A 17341-nucleotide genomic window follows, 5' to 3' on the forward strand; every position below is an offset into this window, starting at 1 on the left:
AGAATACATAGGTTTGATCTGTCAGTTACGAAACTTTATGACTAAGCCAGTAGACATGACCTGCGTATTGAGAAAAGAACACATTGAAGGCAATAGACATTTAAGAATGGATTGTTCTTGCACTATACTAAGGCCTGGAGGCAGGTATTTTGTTACATGGAACTTTTACAGATTACAGTAGGAGGCAAGTGTTTTGGTGTTGGTGATCCACCCGAGCAAACAGAAGATATGCATTACAGTCATCCTTGTTAAGCTCGTTTAGGAGAGCTAGTATTTCACTTTGCAAACTGTAATTTTGTGTACATTTATACTTTTAAGACTGTATGCCCAATGTTTGCCTTATAGAAAACTTATGCTTAGCACAATTGGCTTGAGTTGGTTATGGCAACAAGCCAATGGTAAAGGCTAGAGGACCTTATTGGTTCACTGGGAAAAGTTATGTCAGATCCCTTAGGGATGATCTGTTTATAATGAAAAGTTGTGACAAAGTAAGTAGGCCTTATAGTGAAATGCATGTGGTAAAGGCAATAGACTTTTAAGGATGGATTGTTACTACAGTGTGCTAAAGCCTATAGGAAGGTATTACAGGTTATTACACTGTGCTAAAGCCTATAGGTATTGTGTTACATGGAATCTTGCAGATTACTGCAGTATGTGAGGGTTTTGATTTTTGTGACGATTGCACTATGGTGAAACTTACTAGGCTCTATTATTAGGGATTTTATATTGTTTTGACAACTGTATTATGTACACATTTGTAAATTGTTATCATGGTATATCTGATGGTAGCCTTGTTGGGAGGCTTATGAACCAATACAGTAGGTCTGAGGTTATTATGGTGGCAAGATAATGACAAAGGTCATAGCCCTGATTGTTTGTAACATAAAGCTTTGATAAGTGTAGTAGGCATAGCATATTGATTGTGAAAAACCTATGTTAAAATCAATAGGCCTTTGAGAGTAGATTGTTATTACTCTGTACTAAAGCCTACACATAGATATTTTGTTACATGGAATCTCACAGATTACCATAGTAAGTAAGGGCTATGCTGCTGGTTACCCACCTCTGACAAACCATGGGTATATATGGTTTAAACTGTCAGAATCTTTGTTACACCCTCTTAGAAAAGATAGTATTTTGATTTGCCAACTGTAATTGTTTATACTATGTAATTTTATGACGATATGTCAGATGGCTGCCTTGAGGGGATGCTTATGCTCAGAATAGGAAGCTTTAGTTGGTTATGGGGTTACGCCAGTAATAACAGCTACAGATCTGATTGGTTCATTAGGAAAGTGTATTCTTGTTGCCATAGATATGATCTGTTCATTAAGAAAATGTATGATAAACATATTAGGCCTGGGGGAGGAGCCTAGCGCGCAACCAAGATGGCCGCGTAGGCTTGTGGCTCCCAAGGGCCTCTGCAACCTCCCACGTCTATCCTGTCATAATCCTGGTTTTTTAGACTGGCTTTTGTCTATGATCTTGCGCTAAGGTGCCACTCGTTTTCCAAATCGAAATTGGACTCCGGGAACCGGACTGGTGGCGATCTGAAGTTTGCGGCCTTCTCCGGCCTTGGTCCCGAACTCGAGTTTGTGAGGTGCCCGGGTGCGAAGTGAACAACAGCGGCATGCCAGTCTGGGCCTGCCCCGGACCCCATGCTTTCACTTTCGGTTTCAAGTTGATCTGCGGAAACTGACGTCGGGACTTTGGGTGAGCAGTGCCGAGGAAGGAGTGCATAGCCTGACTCTCGAACTGTAAACGGGCCTATTTCAGTTGGTGGCCCAGATCTCCTGCACTTGTCGCCTGCCTTCCTCCGGGTGCTGGAGGGTGCTGACCTTGGTGGTCGCTGATGATGGCGGCGAGAGTGGACGGCGACAAGCTGAAACCCAAGTCTACCCGGAGGGGAGCGTATTCCCAGGCCAACAACATGGACCGCTATGCGCAGCCAAAGGGATCCCCTAGTGGATCACATAAATCGCCTGAGCCGCCCAAGGAGGCCTCGGGCGCATCATCCGAATTGACTCTGCTGGATGTCATGGGGGCCATTGAGGAGATGAAGGCGAATGTGAACCAGCAATTTGATACCTTGGCTAATAAATTGGACTCAATGTTGATTGATATGACTTTGGTCAGAGCGAACCTGTCCAAAACAAATGACCGGGTCGACTCATTGACTCAAGTGGCGTCGAGCCTAACTGTGGATGTGGCCGCTTTGCAGACGGAGGTGCGGAGGTTACAGCTCGCCAGCGCCCTGACTGATCGCCGCCTTGAGGATTCCGAAAGCAGGGCCAGGCGGAATAATGTCCGTATTATCGGGGTGCCCGAACGATCGGAGGAGTCTGCTGCAGATCTTTTTGTGGAGGATCTAGTGGTGACTCATCTAGCACCCAAGGGGCTGAGCAAGTTCTTCGCTGTGGAACGGGCCCACAGGATTCCAGGTGGTGCGCCCAAGGTGGGTGCTCCCCCGCGGCCTATCATTGCCCGACTTTTTAACTTTCGGGATAGAGATGCTATCCTTCAGGCATCGAGGGTGGCTGGGCCATTAAAGTTTGAGAACTCTACTGTTAGCTTTTACCCAGACTTCACGCAAGCGGTTCAAAAGCAACGGTTGGGATTTTTGGCCATCAAACGGCGCTTGAGGGACATGGATCTGAAATATGCGATGCTATTCCCGGCTAGGCTGCGGGTTGAGTTAGAGGGTCGCTCACATTTCTTCGACCGGCCGGAGGCGGTGGGAGAGTGGCTGGATGCCCTACCTAGGGGTCGAGGTCGGGAAGGTCGGATGGCGGAGAGCGGAGAGTGTTCGACGGAGTAGGAATGGAACTGGGATCCTGGCTATGGACCGAACTGGTATCGTTTTGCACCTGTGGCTGCACTGGACTCCAGTTTGTAACACTTTGCCCTTTGGTATTTGGAGGTTGCGGGGGGCTTGCTGGGGCCCTTTCCTCCTTCTGGGGTTTTTCTTGTCCTTTTTGTAGTGAGTTTCGTATTGGGGCGACAGGCACACTGCACGTTGGGGGGGCTGTTTGGGCTCACGCAGGGGTGCAGGGAGGGGGGAGTTTTGTTGGGGTTGATGGGGTGGAGTTGTAGTTTGTTTGTTTGCATCACAAGGCGGGGTAATGTTTTCTGTTGTGCTATTATGATTGTGCTCTCCGGGAGGGGGATGGTTTGTGCTGGGAGGGATGGGGGGTAAGGGGTTGAGACTTCTTTCATGGAATGTGAATGGGCTGGGGGACAGGATAAAGCGGGGGGTGGTCCTGCAGTTCTTGAAACGTATTTCGCCTGACATTGTGTTTCTGCAGGAGACGCACCTCATAGGGAACTATTTCCATGCCATGAACAGGCAAGGATATCGCCTTCTGGCCCATTCTGGTTTCACCTCTGGCTCGAGGGGAGTGGGCATTTTAGTTAGGACCTCTCTCCTGTTGGAGGTGGATGAGGTGCTCCACGACGACAGAGGGCGCTACACTGCGCTGGTGGGGAGATGGGAGGGTAAGTTGATTTCGCTGGTTACTGTCTATGTTCCGCCGGGCCTGCAGACGGCCACCTTTGCCGATTTGGGGCGCCTGCTACTTGGGCTCCGGGGGGGGTTTTGGTCTTGGGGGGGGATTTTAACGCAGTGGTTTCCGGAGTTGAGGATCGACACCCCCCTAGGGACCTCCCTCGGGCCCAGAACGGGCTGGGGGACTTTCTGGATACCCTGGGACTGATAGATTGCTGGCGGTTGAAACACCCTGGACAAGCGCAATATACCTTCCACTCCGGGGCCCACGGTAGTCTTTCGAGGCTTGACTATATGCTAGTGCCTGCGGCCCAAGCTGGGATGATTGGGGAGGTGCGACACTTGGCCCGCGGTATATCTGATCACTCCCCTCTTTTGCTACACTTAGATATCGCCTTGGGGCGGAGGGGAGGGTGGCGCCGATCAACCCCTGGTACCTACGAAACCCCACGATCCGTGCAGACCTGGTTAAGTCCCTGGACCACTATTTTAACGACAACGTGGGGTCGGTGTCTTCCGCCGTCTCCCTTTGGGAGGCCTTTAAGATGGTGCTCAGGGGCCAGGCTCTATCTCTCATCTCCCATACCAAAAAATGCGAGGCGAAAGAGGTGGTTCGACTAGAAAATGAGATCACCGAGTTGGAGCTCGATTTGGAGCAAGGTGTTACGGATGACAGACTGCATGTGCTGGGGCTTAAGCAGGCCGAATACAAGGCGCTGGTTACTGAATCTGCTAAGAGTATGAGCAGGGAGCAACAGGGGCGTTTGTACGATATGGGTGATAAGGCGGGGAAGTTGATTGCCTGGTTGGATAAGAAGGAGAGAGCGAGTCGAGTGGTGCCGGTTGTTGAGAGGGTGGATGGTGTGTGTGTGACGGACCCCGGTGATATTGTTGATTGCTTTGCGGAGTATTTTCACGGGGTTTACTCTCCTGTCTCTGAGCGATCGGAGGAAGACTCTCGACTGCTGCTTAAAGACATTGCTCTGCCATCTCTATCTGATGAGGATAAATTATTGATGGATGCGGCCCCGTCGCCGGATGAGATTGCTTTGGCGATTCGCTCTATTGCTTCTGGCAAGGCCATGGGTCCTAATGGCCTTCCCATCGAATTATATAAGTTGCGCCCAGATAAGATTGCGCCGTATCTCTGGGACATGTTCCTTGAGGCACAGGTGGCGGGCTCCCTCCGCCCTGACCAACGTCTTGCTACTATTGTTGTTATCCATAAGGAAGGGAAGCCACGGGATCGGTGTACTTCTTACAGGCCTATCTCTTTGTTGAACGCGGAGCCCAAAATCCTTGACAAGGTACTGGCCAATCGCCTGATCCGGGACGTGGGCGACTTGATTCATCAGGATCAATCCGGTTTTATACCCCATCGCAATACCGCTTTGAACCTGCGGCGACTGCATGGCGTCCTCGCTAGAGCGCCATTCATCCGTGAGCCGGCCATTTTGGCGTCCCTGGACGCTACCATGGCGTTTGACACCTTGGAATGGTCGTATATTTGGGCAGCATTGGCGAAGTTTGGGTTTGGCCCGGGGTTTATCGGTTGGGTGAAATTGCTTTACGATAACCCACTGGCACAGGTGGTGGTCAACGGACGGGTGTCGGCCCCCTTTGTTTTGGGTAGGGGCACGCGACAGGGATGTCCGTTGTCGCCTCTTCTCTTTGCGCTTTGTTTGGAGCCCCTTGCGGAGTGGCTGCGGTGGCACCCTTCGATGCGTGGCCTTAGATGGACGCCGGAGTACGAGGATCGTGTCTCCCTATATGCGGACGATATCCTCTTGTATCTTGCATCTCCGCGCAAATCGCTCATTGTATTGGTGGATGTGTTGAGCTCCTTTGGTCGCAACTCCGGATTGGTCATTAACTGGGCTAAGTCTTGTGTGTACGTTCTCTCCGGGGAGGCCCCCCCCTTCCGCGGGGGTGCCCCATCCAGGTGGCGCAGTCGGGGTTCAAGTATTTGGGAATCTTTATAACCCTGGACCCGGTGGCCCGGTATGAGCGGAATCTTCTCCCCCCCCTTCAGCGCCTAAGGGCGGATGTGGCGGGTTGGTGGCGGCTGCCGCTCTCGCCGCTCGGCCGGGCGGCGTTGTACAAAATGATGTCGCTGCCACGCTTTTTGTACGCCCTACAGAACACTGTGGACGTAGTGCCGGCCCGCTATTTTCGGGAGGTGGAGTGTCTTCAGCGTCGATTGTTTTGGGATGGGCGGCCGCGGATTGCTCTTGCCAAGCTAACTCTGCCGTGGTATGATGGGGGGGTCGCTCTCCCTGATATTAAACGATATTATTGGGCCTCCCAGTTGGCTGCTGTCAATCACGGGATGTATGGGCCTGCTTTGAACCCGGCTTTTGAGATGGACAAATTGTTATTGCCAAGCGGGGATTATAATCGAGCACTGTACTCGGGGTCCCTTGATGCGCGATTGACAGGCCCGACGCGGGTCGCGGTGCAGGTGTGGCATGCAGCAAATGCGGCGATGGGGTGGAGGGATCGCTTGACTCGGACAACGCCATTGTACGCCTCCCAGCGTTTGGGTTATCTGTGTACTACGAAAGGCTTTGAGAAATGGGATATGATTGGTATCAGCAAGGTAGGGGATCTCTGGACGAAAGGGAAATTTAAGACGTTCGACATGTTGAAAACTGAATATCAGTTGAACGATAGGGAATACTTTCGGTATGCTCAGGTTCATCATGCCTTGTGTTCCGTGTTCCCGGACTTGGCGGCTATTCCAGAGTCCTCCCCGTTGGAAGACAGAGTATTGGACGGCTATGTGCCGGACAGCACCATTTCGCTGATTTATAAGAAGCTTATCAATGATCGAATGGGTTTGCTGACCTCATTGCGGGAGACATGGATTGCCGACGGTTTGGAACTTGACGACGAGGATTGGGTGTCAGCGGTGGCCTCCCCGAAAGAGGTGGCTATCCCGGCCCACTTGCGTTTCGTCCAGCTTAAGATACTTCATAGAGTGTACGTCACGGGGCCTGGTTTGATGCGTATGGGGTATTCGGTGGATGGTCTGTGTAAGCGAGGCTGTGGACTACTGGGGACTTTCCTCCATATCCTGTGGGAGTGTCCGGAGGTGACTCGGTTTTGGTGTAGAGTGCATGCGGTGTTAGAAGAGGTCACGCATGTTACCTTGTTGCCGGAGGCACGGAGATGTTTGCTGAATGTCTGGGAGCCGACTGATTACAATGTGATGCAGACGCAGTGGGCGACTCTGGGCTATATGGTAGCGAAGCGTGACATTGCACAACTGTGGGGCTCTCAGAGGCCACCAACGGTCTCAGCGTGGAAGGAACACATGGACTGGTGTATGTTCAGAGAGAAAACGGTGTATGTGGCGAGAGGCAAGCCTGGGAAGTGGATTAAGGTGTGGGGTCCCTGGAACTCCTATCGTGGAGGTATTTGCGACCCGCCCCAGACGCGTGAGATGGATGCTGCTCTGTCTCCCTAGCCCGCGCATTCCTCTATGCTCCTGCGACATGCGCATTTGGTTTCTTCTGCCTGCCCCCCCCCCCTCTTTCTCCCTGGGTTTGTTTACTCCTTCGATACGGGGAGCACATGTTACTGCTATTAACCTCCTCTGCCTTGTGTGTGTGATGTTTTTTTGTTTTCTTCAAAAATATGAAACCTTTCTTTGCTTGTCTATGGACTGCGGCTGCGGGAGAGTGGCTGGATGCCCTACCTAGGGGTCGAGGTCGGGAAGGTCAGATGGCGGAGAGCGGAGAGTGTTCGACGGAGTAGGAATGGAACTGGGATCCTGGCTATGGACCGAACTGGTATCGTTTTGCACCTGTGGCTGCACTGGACTCCAGTTTGTAACACTTTGCCCTTTGGTATTTGGAGGTTGCGGGGGGCTTGCTGGGGCCCTTTCCTCCTTCTGGGGTTTTTCTTGTCCTTTTTGTAGTGAGTTTCGTATTGGGGCGACAGGCACACTGCACGTTGGGGGGGCTGTTTGGGCTCACGCAGGGGTGCAGGGAGGGGGGAGTTTTGTTGGGGTTGATGGGGTGGAGTTGTGGTTTGTTTGTTTGCATCACAAGGCGGGGTAATGTTTTCTGTTGTGCTATTATGATTGTGCTCTCCGGGAGGGGGATGGTTTGTGCTGGGAGGGATGGGGGGTAAGGGGTTGAGACTTCTTTCATGGAATGTGAATGGGCTGGGGGACAGGATAAAGCGGGGGGTGGTCCTGCAGTTCTTGAAACGTATTTCGCCTGACATTGTGTTTCTGCAGGAGACGCACCTCATAGGGAACTATTTCCATGCCATGAACAGGCAAGGATATCGCCTTCTGGCCCATTCTGGTTTCACCTCTGGCTCGAGGGGAGTGGGCATTTTAGTTAGGACCTCTCTCCTGTTGGAGGTGGATGAGGTTCTCCACGACGACAGAGGGCGCTACACTGCGCTGGTGGGGAGATGGGAGGGTAAGTTGATTTCGCTGGTTACTGTCTACGTTCCGCCGGGCCTGCAGACGGCCACCTTTGCCGATTTGGGGCGCCTGCTACTTGGGCTCCGGGGGGGGTTTTGGTCTTGGGGGGGGATTTTAACGCAGTGGTTTCCGGAGTTGAGGATCGACACCCCCCTAGGGACCTCCCTCGGGCCCAGAACGGGCTGGGGGACTTTCTGGATACCCTGGGACTGATAGATTGCTGGCGGTTGAAACACCCTGGACAAGCGCAATATACCTTCCACTCCGGGGCCCACGGTAGTCTTTCGAGGCTTGACTATATGCTAGTGCCTGCGGCCCAAGCTGGGATGATTGGGGAGGTGCGACACTTGGCCCGCGGTATATCTGATCACTCCCCTCTTTTGCTACACTTAGATATCGCCTTGGGGCGGAGGGGAGGGTGGCGCCGATCAACCCCTGGTACCTACGAAACCCCACGATCCGTGCAGACCTGGTTAAGTCCCTGGACCACTATTTTAACGACAACGTGGGGTCGGTGTCTTCCGCCGTCTCCCTTTGGGAGGCCTTTAAGATGGTGCTCAGGGGCCAGGCTCTATCTCTCATCTCCCATACCAAAAAATGCGAGGCGAAAGAGGTGGTTCGACTAGAAAATGAGATCACCGAGTTGGAGCTCGATTTGGAGCAAGGTGTTACGGATGACAGACTGCATGTGCTGGGGCTTAAGCAGGCCGAATACAAGGCGCTGGTTACTGAATCTGCTTAGAGTATGAGCAGGGAGCAACAGGGGCGTTTGTACGATATGGGTGATAAGGCGGGGAAGTTGATTGCCTGGTTGGATAAGAAGGAGAGAGCGAGTCGAGTGGTGCCGGTTGTTGAGAGGGTGGATGGTGTGTGTGTGACGGACCCCGGTGATATTGTTGATTGCTTTGCGGAGTATTTTCACGGGGTTTACTCTCCTGTCTCTGAGCGATCGGAGGAAGACTCTCGACTGCTGCTTAAAGACATTGCTCTGCCATCTCTATCTGATGAGGATAAATTATTGATGGATGCGGCCCCGTCGCCGGATGAGATTGCTTTGGCCATTCGCTCTATTGCTTCTGGCAAGGCCATGGGTCCTAATGGCCTTCCCATCGAATTATATAAGTTGCGCCCAGATAAGATTGCGCCGTATCTCCGGGACATGTTCCTTGAGGCACAGGTGGCGGGCTCCCTCCGCCCTGACCAACGTCTTGCTACTATTGTTGTTATCCATAAGGAAGGGAAGCCGCGGGATCGGTGTACTTCTTACAGGCCTATCTCTTTGTTGAACGCGGAGCCCAAAATCCTTGACAAGGTACTGGCCAATCGCCTCATCCGGGACGTGGGCGACTTGATTCATCAGGATCAATCCGGTTTTATACCCCATCGCAATACCGCTTTGAACCTGCGGCGACTGCATGGCGTCCTCGCTAGAGCGCCATTCATCCGTGAGCCGGCCATTTTGGCGTCCCTGGACGCTACCATGGCGTTTGACACCTTGGAATGGCCGTATATTTGGGCAGCATTGGCGAAGTTTGGGTTTGGCCCGGGGTTTATCGGTTGGGTGAAATTGCTTTACGATAACCCACTGGCACAGGTGGTGGTCAACGGACGGGTGTCGGCCTCCTTTGTTTTGGGTAGGGGCACGCGACAGGGATGTCCGTTGTCGCCTCTTCTCTTTGCGCTTTGTTTGGAGCCCCTTGCGGAGTGGCTGCGGTGGCACCCTTCGATGCGTGGCCTTAGATGGACGCCGGAGTACGAGGATCGTGTCTCCCTATATGCGGACGATATCCTCTTGTATCTTGCATCTCCGCGCAAATCGCTCATTGTATTGGTGGATGTGTTGAGCTCCTTTGGTCGCAACTCCGGATTGGTCATTAACTGGGCTAAGTCTTGTGTGTACGTTCTCTCCGGGGAGGCCCCCCCCTTCCGCGGGGGTGCCCCATCCAGGTGGCGCAGTCGGGGTTCAAGTATTTGGGAATCTTTATAACCCTGGACCCGGTGGCCCGGTATGAGCGGAATCTTCTCCCCCCCCTTCAGCGCCTAAGGGCGGATGTGGCGGGTTGGTGGCGGCTGCCGCTCTCGCCGCTCGGCCGGGCGGCGTTGTACAAAATGATGTCGCTGCCACGCTTTTTGTACGCCCTACAGAACACTGTGGACGTAGTGCCGGCCCGCTATTTTCGGGAGGTGGAGTGTCTTCAGCGTCGATTGTTTTGGGATGGGCGGCCGCGGATTGCTCTTGCCAAGCTAACTCTGCCGTGGTATGATGGGGGGGTCGCTCTCCCTGATATTAAACGATATTATTGGGCCTCCCAGTTGGCTGCTGTCAATCACGGGATGTATGGGCCTGCTTTGAACCCGGCTTTTGAGATGGACAAATTGTTATTGCCAAGCGGGGATTATAATCGAGCACTGTACTCGGGGTCCCTTGATGCGCGATTGACAGGCCCGACGCGGGTCGCGGTGCAGGTGTGGCATGCAGCAAATGCGGCGATGGGGTGGAGGGATCGCTTGACTCGGACAACGCCATTGTACGCCTCCCAGCGTTTGGGTTATCTGTGTACTACGAAAGGCTTTGAGAAATGGGATATGATTGGTATCAGCAAGGTAGGGGATCTCTGGACGAAAGGGAAATTTAAGACGTTCGACATGTTGAAAACTGAATATCAGTTGAACGATAGGAATACTTTCGGTATGCTCAGGTTCATCATGCCTTGTGTTCCGTGTTCCCGGACTTGGCGGCTATTCCAGAGTCCTCCCCGTTGGAAGACAGAGTATTGGACGGCTATGTGCCGGACAGCACCATTTCGCTGATTTATAAGAAGCTTATCAATGATCGAATGGGTTTGCTGACCTCATTGCGGGAGACATGGATTGCCGACGGTTTGGAACTTGACGACGAGGATTGGGTGTCAGCGGTGGCCTCCCCGAAAGAGGTGGCTATCCCGGCCCGCTTGCGTTTCGTCCAGCTTAAGATACTTCATAGAGTGTACGTCACAGGGCCTGGTTTGATGCGTATGGGGTATTCGGTGGATGGTCTGTGTAAGCGAGGCTGTGGACTACTGGGGACTTTCCTCCATATCCTGTGGGAGTGTCCGGAGGTGACTCGGTTTTGGTGTAGAGTGCATGCGGTGTTAGAAGAGGTCACGCATGTTGCCTTGTTGCCGGAGGCACGGAGATGTTTGCTGAATGTCTGGGAGCCGACTGATTACAATGTGATGCAGACGCAGTGGGCGACTCTGGGCTATATGGTAGCGAAGCGTGACATTGCACAACTGTGGGGCTCTCAGAGGCCACCAACGGTCTCAGCGTGGAAGGAACACATGGACTGGTGTATGTTCAGAGAGAAAACGGTGTATGTGGCGAGAGGCAAGCCTGGGAAGTGGATTAAGGTGTGGGGTCCCTGGAACTCCTATCGTGGAGGTATTTGCGCCCCGCCCCAGACGCGTGAGATGGATGCTGCTCTGTCTCCCTAGCCCGCGCATTCCTCTATGCTCCTGCGACATGCGCATTTGGTTTCTTCTGCCTGCCCCCCCCCCCTCTTTCTCCCTGGGTTTGTTTACTCCTTCGATACGGGGAGCACATGTTACTGCTATTAACCTCCTCTGCCTTGTGTGTGTGATGTTTTTTTGTTTTCTTCAAAAATATGAAACCTTTCTTTGCTTGTCTATGGACTGCGGCTGCGGCCGGCTGAGTTGATTAGCACTCCAGTAGCTCTCTTGTTGCTTCATCGATGTGGTTGTTAAGCTGTGTCTAGGCTTATAGTGTGCATTAGCGGCCGGCCTGTTGGTTGTAGGCCCATATTTGTATGTCTCTGAAACTGTAATAAAGGTTTAACAAAAAAAAAAAAAAAAAAACATATTAGGCCTGAAATCTTGATTGTGAAAAGCATATGTTAAAATCAATACCCATTCGTGGGTGGATTGTTATTTCTCCGCATTAAAACCTACAGATAGGTATATTGTTAGATGAAATGTTACAGATTACCTGTGTAGGGAATGATTTTGGTGTTGGTTACTGCGTCTCACAAATCTTAGGGGGAGAATTGTAATAATTGTGCTAAAATAATTTTTAGCTGTCTGCCAGAATCTTGTAATAAAAAATCATTAAATAATACATTCATCAATATGCATATGTAAATATATATCCATATTCATACAGATAAACTGAGGTCCTTTGGGTAAACTCTGGCCTGGCATTGGTTTGTCTGAATGTCATTAACTCTCTAATTCTATCCATGACAGTAAACTGTGTTGGGTAATGGTTAAGTCGACATCAGTCATTAGCTCTCTTGCCCTGTGAATTATGGCATTTTCTGATCAGGTGTACACCGACCTGAAAATAAGTGCACATTACAGTCAGGGCAAGTTGGCCAGTCCTTTAGTTTTGCATCTTCTCCTTTTAAAGAACCCCTTTCATTTCTTTGCTTCCCTCTTTTTATTTTAATGTTTTGTAAAAGGATACTACCACTCTCCAGGCAGTTCAAACAGGTCTCTTGATTGGCGCTCATTCCATCTATGACAGTGGCTTCAACGTTTTTAATGCCGTCTTCCCCACCCTACCCCACCCCCAGTGAGAAAACTATCATCACCCCCCATGAGAATGTTTCACAATTTTTCTTTTAAAATTGGTAATGTTTAAATATGTCTAGATTTATTTAAACATTGCAGTTAAGTTTTGTTAACATTTTAAAAATGCAGTCAAACACATGAATGCTAAACATACTGTTCTGGTCATGCAGGCCTTGCTGATATGTAAAAGGTTCCACTGTGTGATTAATAGAAATTAGGGTGGGAGTTTGGAAGCATATTTGGAATCCCTTCCCTTTTGATACATAGTCCCAGCTAGGATATGATTTAGAAAAGATGTTAGTGATGGCCCATTACAGAGTGGCTTATTGCTGCTCATTTTGTTTCCATTTAAAACAAAACACTGTTATCAGTATAATGTTTCTTTTGGCCAGAGCCTGGCACCCACCCTGGGATCACTTGAGGCACCCTATGGGTGCCCGCCCCCTAGTTTGACGACCCCTGATCTATAGTGTGCAGCATCCCATGTGGTCACTTCCTCTAAACCACAAGATCATTATTGAATTCTGTTGTACATAGTTTATCATTGTTTTACCATCCCAAGAAGGCCATGCTCGAACTTTAAAACACCAGTACACTATTTACAATACGTTTGCTAAGTGGGCACCCATTATATATGTTTAGGTTTGTTATTGCAAGCATATTCCAGTCATATTTAGATGGTAGCATGTTTTCTTTTTTCTCCTTGTATTCTTTTGATGTATCATGCATATGTTGTTGAGTTTGTGTGCATTTTATTGCAGTTGTGTCAGAGGATGAATGCAATAATAATTTTGAAGGATGGATACATGAATGCAAAGATGAGTGGCAGATCGCATGTATGATGACTTATTGAATGCCTAAACCGGGGGTTTCCAACCTTTTACCTAGTGAAAGCTACATCTGATCAGTAATAATCATTGTGAGCTACTGATGGCTAAGCAACTCGTGCATTGTTAGTAGATGTCCCCACACCCAGCTAAATTAACTTTAGAGTCAGATGCTATGGTTTCAAAGAATATATTTGACTAGAGACACTATGACAAGACTGCCATGTGTCTCAGTTAGATGTGGTCTTTGGCAATGTATGAACATGTGTGCGTATGAATGGAATATATGTGTCTGTGTGTCTGAGAGACTATGTTGAACGTTCTTGTGGCACAAGACATACCTCTTCCCACATGGGTCACAATTACATGTATAACACAAATGGGAACATTTTTCTGCAGAAATGTTTGGAATATGGAACATTATTCTGCACTTTAAATGTCTCCAACTTAAAATAATGGCTGTATTTTGCACTTATAAACATGGCACTGTATTGAGAAAATTAAACTTAAGAGTTAACATTGTTTATATGGATTCCTTAAAACTCTTCATTAAATGTTCTTTCATTACCAAGTGTCACATTTACAAACACCAAGCATCTTGCCCCCATTTGCCAGTGTCATATTACAAAATACATTTGTTAAATTGGAAACATTTTAAGTGAATAAACATGCTTCAGAAAACAATAAGGCTTATTTGGCATAATTGAAAGTGGAGAAATTTTTCATAGAAAAAGTTTTCTTCACTTAAAATGTCTCCCTTTTGATAAAATGGCTATTTTTCAGTTATAAATATGGCACAGCTGCTTGCAAATGTGGCACTTTGAAATGGGAGAACATTTAAATAAAAAGTTAAGCATTAATGTAACTTTTCATTTTAATTCTCTCCCATTTAAAAGCATTCAGAAACATAATTTTGTTCTTACACTCCAGTATTGAGTCCTCTTATTTAAGTGTTAAATACTTCAGTGCTTAAGATCTTCACCTCTGTGACTCAGCCTCCCATAAATGTGACTGAGCACTGATCCTTATCAGGCTCTGCTATCTGCAGCCTGATGGTAATAATGTAAAGTAAACACAGCATTCCCTTAACATTAAAAGAAAAATGTGACCCTGTGCTTATTTAAAAATTAACTCAAGGCTATAGATTGGTTGGAGACACCTGGCCTAATGCCATCTTCAATGAAACAAAAGTCACTTTCATCCAAAAGCCAGGCTTATTTGGCAATACCAGTGCTGGTTAGTTTATCTTAATGTCGCTCCTCAGAGGTGAATTGAGGTGAACTATTGAGGTTGAAGACAAAAATGCTAATTAGGCATGTTGTAAGGCATGACGGGTTGCTATGCAAGCAGTAAAGTGTATCCTGCTCGTATAGCAAGGAGTCCCTGTACAGTGCCTGCTCTGCCGGGCCATGGAGATGCACTTGTGGAGGGAAGTGAATGCCTCCCCTAATTCCTCCAGTGTGCCTACCTTCCCACTTCTGTGGAACTCCTTAATGTTGCTGCTACCCTTGTGCCCCTCCCAGACATTCATTTCTGTCTGTTGCCTTCGTCCTTGCTCCACTTCCTTTTGAACACCCACCCCTTAACATACCTTTTGCCTTATTACGCCCACTGCACCCTCTCCAAATCTGCCTGAGGTGCCTGTCTTCCTTTTGCCTCTTCTGGAAGCACCAAATGGGAACTGTGTGAGTCAAGGAGTGAGGAGTAGAGGAGGGGCTGACGGAGCGCATGTATGTGTTTTTGTGTTCATGTGTCTGCACAAGTTCATCACGTCTGTTTGTATGTGTGTGCATGTAAATGTCTATGTGGGTCACGAGCCAGTATTTTGCCCGCAGCTCCAGCCTGTGACATGCTGATCCTGGCACAATGGTAGTAACCCTTAATAAAATGCTGGCACTGCCACAGCGGTGCGAATCCCTGGCACAATGCTCACCATGGCACAGTTGTGGTTATTTCTGGTAAAATGCGATCCCTGGAACAAAAGTAGTAATCTCTAACAACATGCTGATCTTAACACATTGGAGGCAATTTTCAGCAGTGTTATGGCCCTGCGGCATTGGTGGTAATTCTTGGCTGTATGTCACTTGGGGTCAGTTTTGCATCAGTGCTGCCATATCAGCCCCTTGTAACCCTGTTACAAAAGCGGGAGCGGTGCATCTTGCTAACACCCCCTGCTCCTCCCCCGCTCCCAGGGCCGGTTGAGCAGCAACCTGCCAGGCCTGGTTGCTGTTCCCAGTCCGGCTCTGATTGTGGAAATCCCTAGCAACTTGCTGGCACTGCCTCTCTGGTGGTAATCCCAGGAATCATTCTGGCCCGTGCACATTGGCAGTAATTTCTGGCAATATGCTGTGTCTAGCTCAATGGTTGTAATCCGTGCAAACTGTCAGGACCTTGCACCATTTTGGTATTTCCCGGTAAAGTCCTGGTCCTTGCACAATATCGGTAATTCCTAGTAAAATGTCGGCCCTGACACAATTGTGGTAAACCCTGGCAATATACTGACCTTGGAACAATGAAGGTAATCCTTGGTAACATACTGGCACAGTAGTGGTAATCTCAAGAAATATGCTGGCCATAGCTCATTGGTGGAAATTCCTTATAACATACTGATCCTGGTATATTGGTGGTAATACCTGACACCTGGTAACCCACAGCACTGTGCTAATTATTACCGGTAAAATCCTTGCCCTGGCACAATGGTATTCCCTCGTAACATGCTGATTTTGACCCAATTGGGTTATTCGTGCAAATGTGCTGATCCTTGGACAATAGTTATGACATATTGACCCTGGCACACTGATAGGAATCCTTACCAACATTATGCAACTGACACAATGGTGGTGCATCCTAGAAACATAGTGACACTGGCACAATAGTGTTAATACTAAGAAACCTGCTTCCCTTGACAAATAATGGTAACTCCTGGTAAAATGCTCCCTAGCACAATGGGGGTAATTCCACGTAGCATATTACCCCTAGCATGATGGTGGTGGTGTCTGGCACATTGCTGGTATTAGCACAATTATGGTAATCCCTGTAAACACTCTGGCCCTGTAACAGAAATGACAATAAAGGAAATTGATCCATAAACATGTTGGTTCTGTCACATTGGTTATAAATTCTGGTAACCTGTTGGCCCTGGTAATATGTGGGTAAATCCTGGCAGCATGCTGTCCCTGGCACAATGAAGGTGATTCCTAGGGACATGCAGGCCTTGGCACAGTGATGGTAATTTCTGGTCAAATGCTAGTCCTAGCAACAGTGGCAGCCAGTTGCAATTAACACAGATGGGGTGAGAGGCACACCTCGACTCTAATAAAAACCAGTAGTGCCCTTAGGCCCAAAGCTAAAGCTCTGAATTGTGGTCCGTTTTAAACGGTGTTTATAACAAGCCACAATTGAGAGCTCTGGAGTTGAGACTGAAGGCACTACAAGTTTCTCACAGTGCCTGTCAGTGAATTAAAGCAACTTAATAAAAAAAACGAAAAAACATATTTACTTTTCTGTTGCCTCGTACTCGGTGCTCCTCTTCATCTCAGCAGCACAGGAACCCAGAGCTCCAGCAACAACTCCCCTCCACTAATCCATATCCTTCTCTCAGCAGAATGAGGGAAGCAGTCGTGGCTGGCATGACTCGCGGGTGGGGGAGAGCGTGGGTAGGGGGTCGAGGAGAGTGAGGGGGTAATTTACATTTAAAAAAACAATTCAATCTCACCTTCGCCTCTGGACCTGTGTTGCGTCTCCTTTTCTCTGCTCCTTGCAGGAAGCAGGCAGCCTCCTTCTCCTCCCCTAAGCTGATCACAACGCTGCAATGGCAGCGCTGTGAGTGGCTGGGACGCCGACCCCACAGGCGTCTATGGGGAGGCTGTTTTCTTCATGCAGGCTGCATGCAGCCTACAAGGAGCAAACAGAGAGTGTGCATGAGTGGTTTGGTTGGCCCTGGGGCTGACCAAACAGTCAGCACCCACAACAGTGGGCAAGCCACCCCTCCCCTGCCTGG

The 17341-nt window shown here is 49.4% G+C and overlaps 1 protein-coding gene across 2 annotated transcripts in view; it reads left to right on the forward strand.

The window, feature by feature from the left end:
• Positions 1 to 17341, forward strand: part of HSD17B3 (hydroxysteroid 17-beta dehydrogenase 3) — a 1137655-nt gene that overhangs the window by 246494 nt on the left and 873820 nt on the right. The gene's annotated exons all lie outside the window — the stretch shown is intronic.

Source organism: Triturus cristatus, chromosome 2_1 (assembly GCF_964204655.1).
Source record: "Triturus cristatus chromosome 2_1, aTriCri1.1, whole genome shotgun sequence".
Taxonomy (NCBI): domain Eukaryota; kingdom Metazoa; phylum Chordata; class Amphibia; order Caudata; family Salamandridae; genus Triturus; species Triturus cristatus.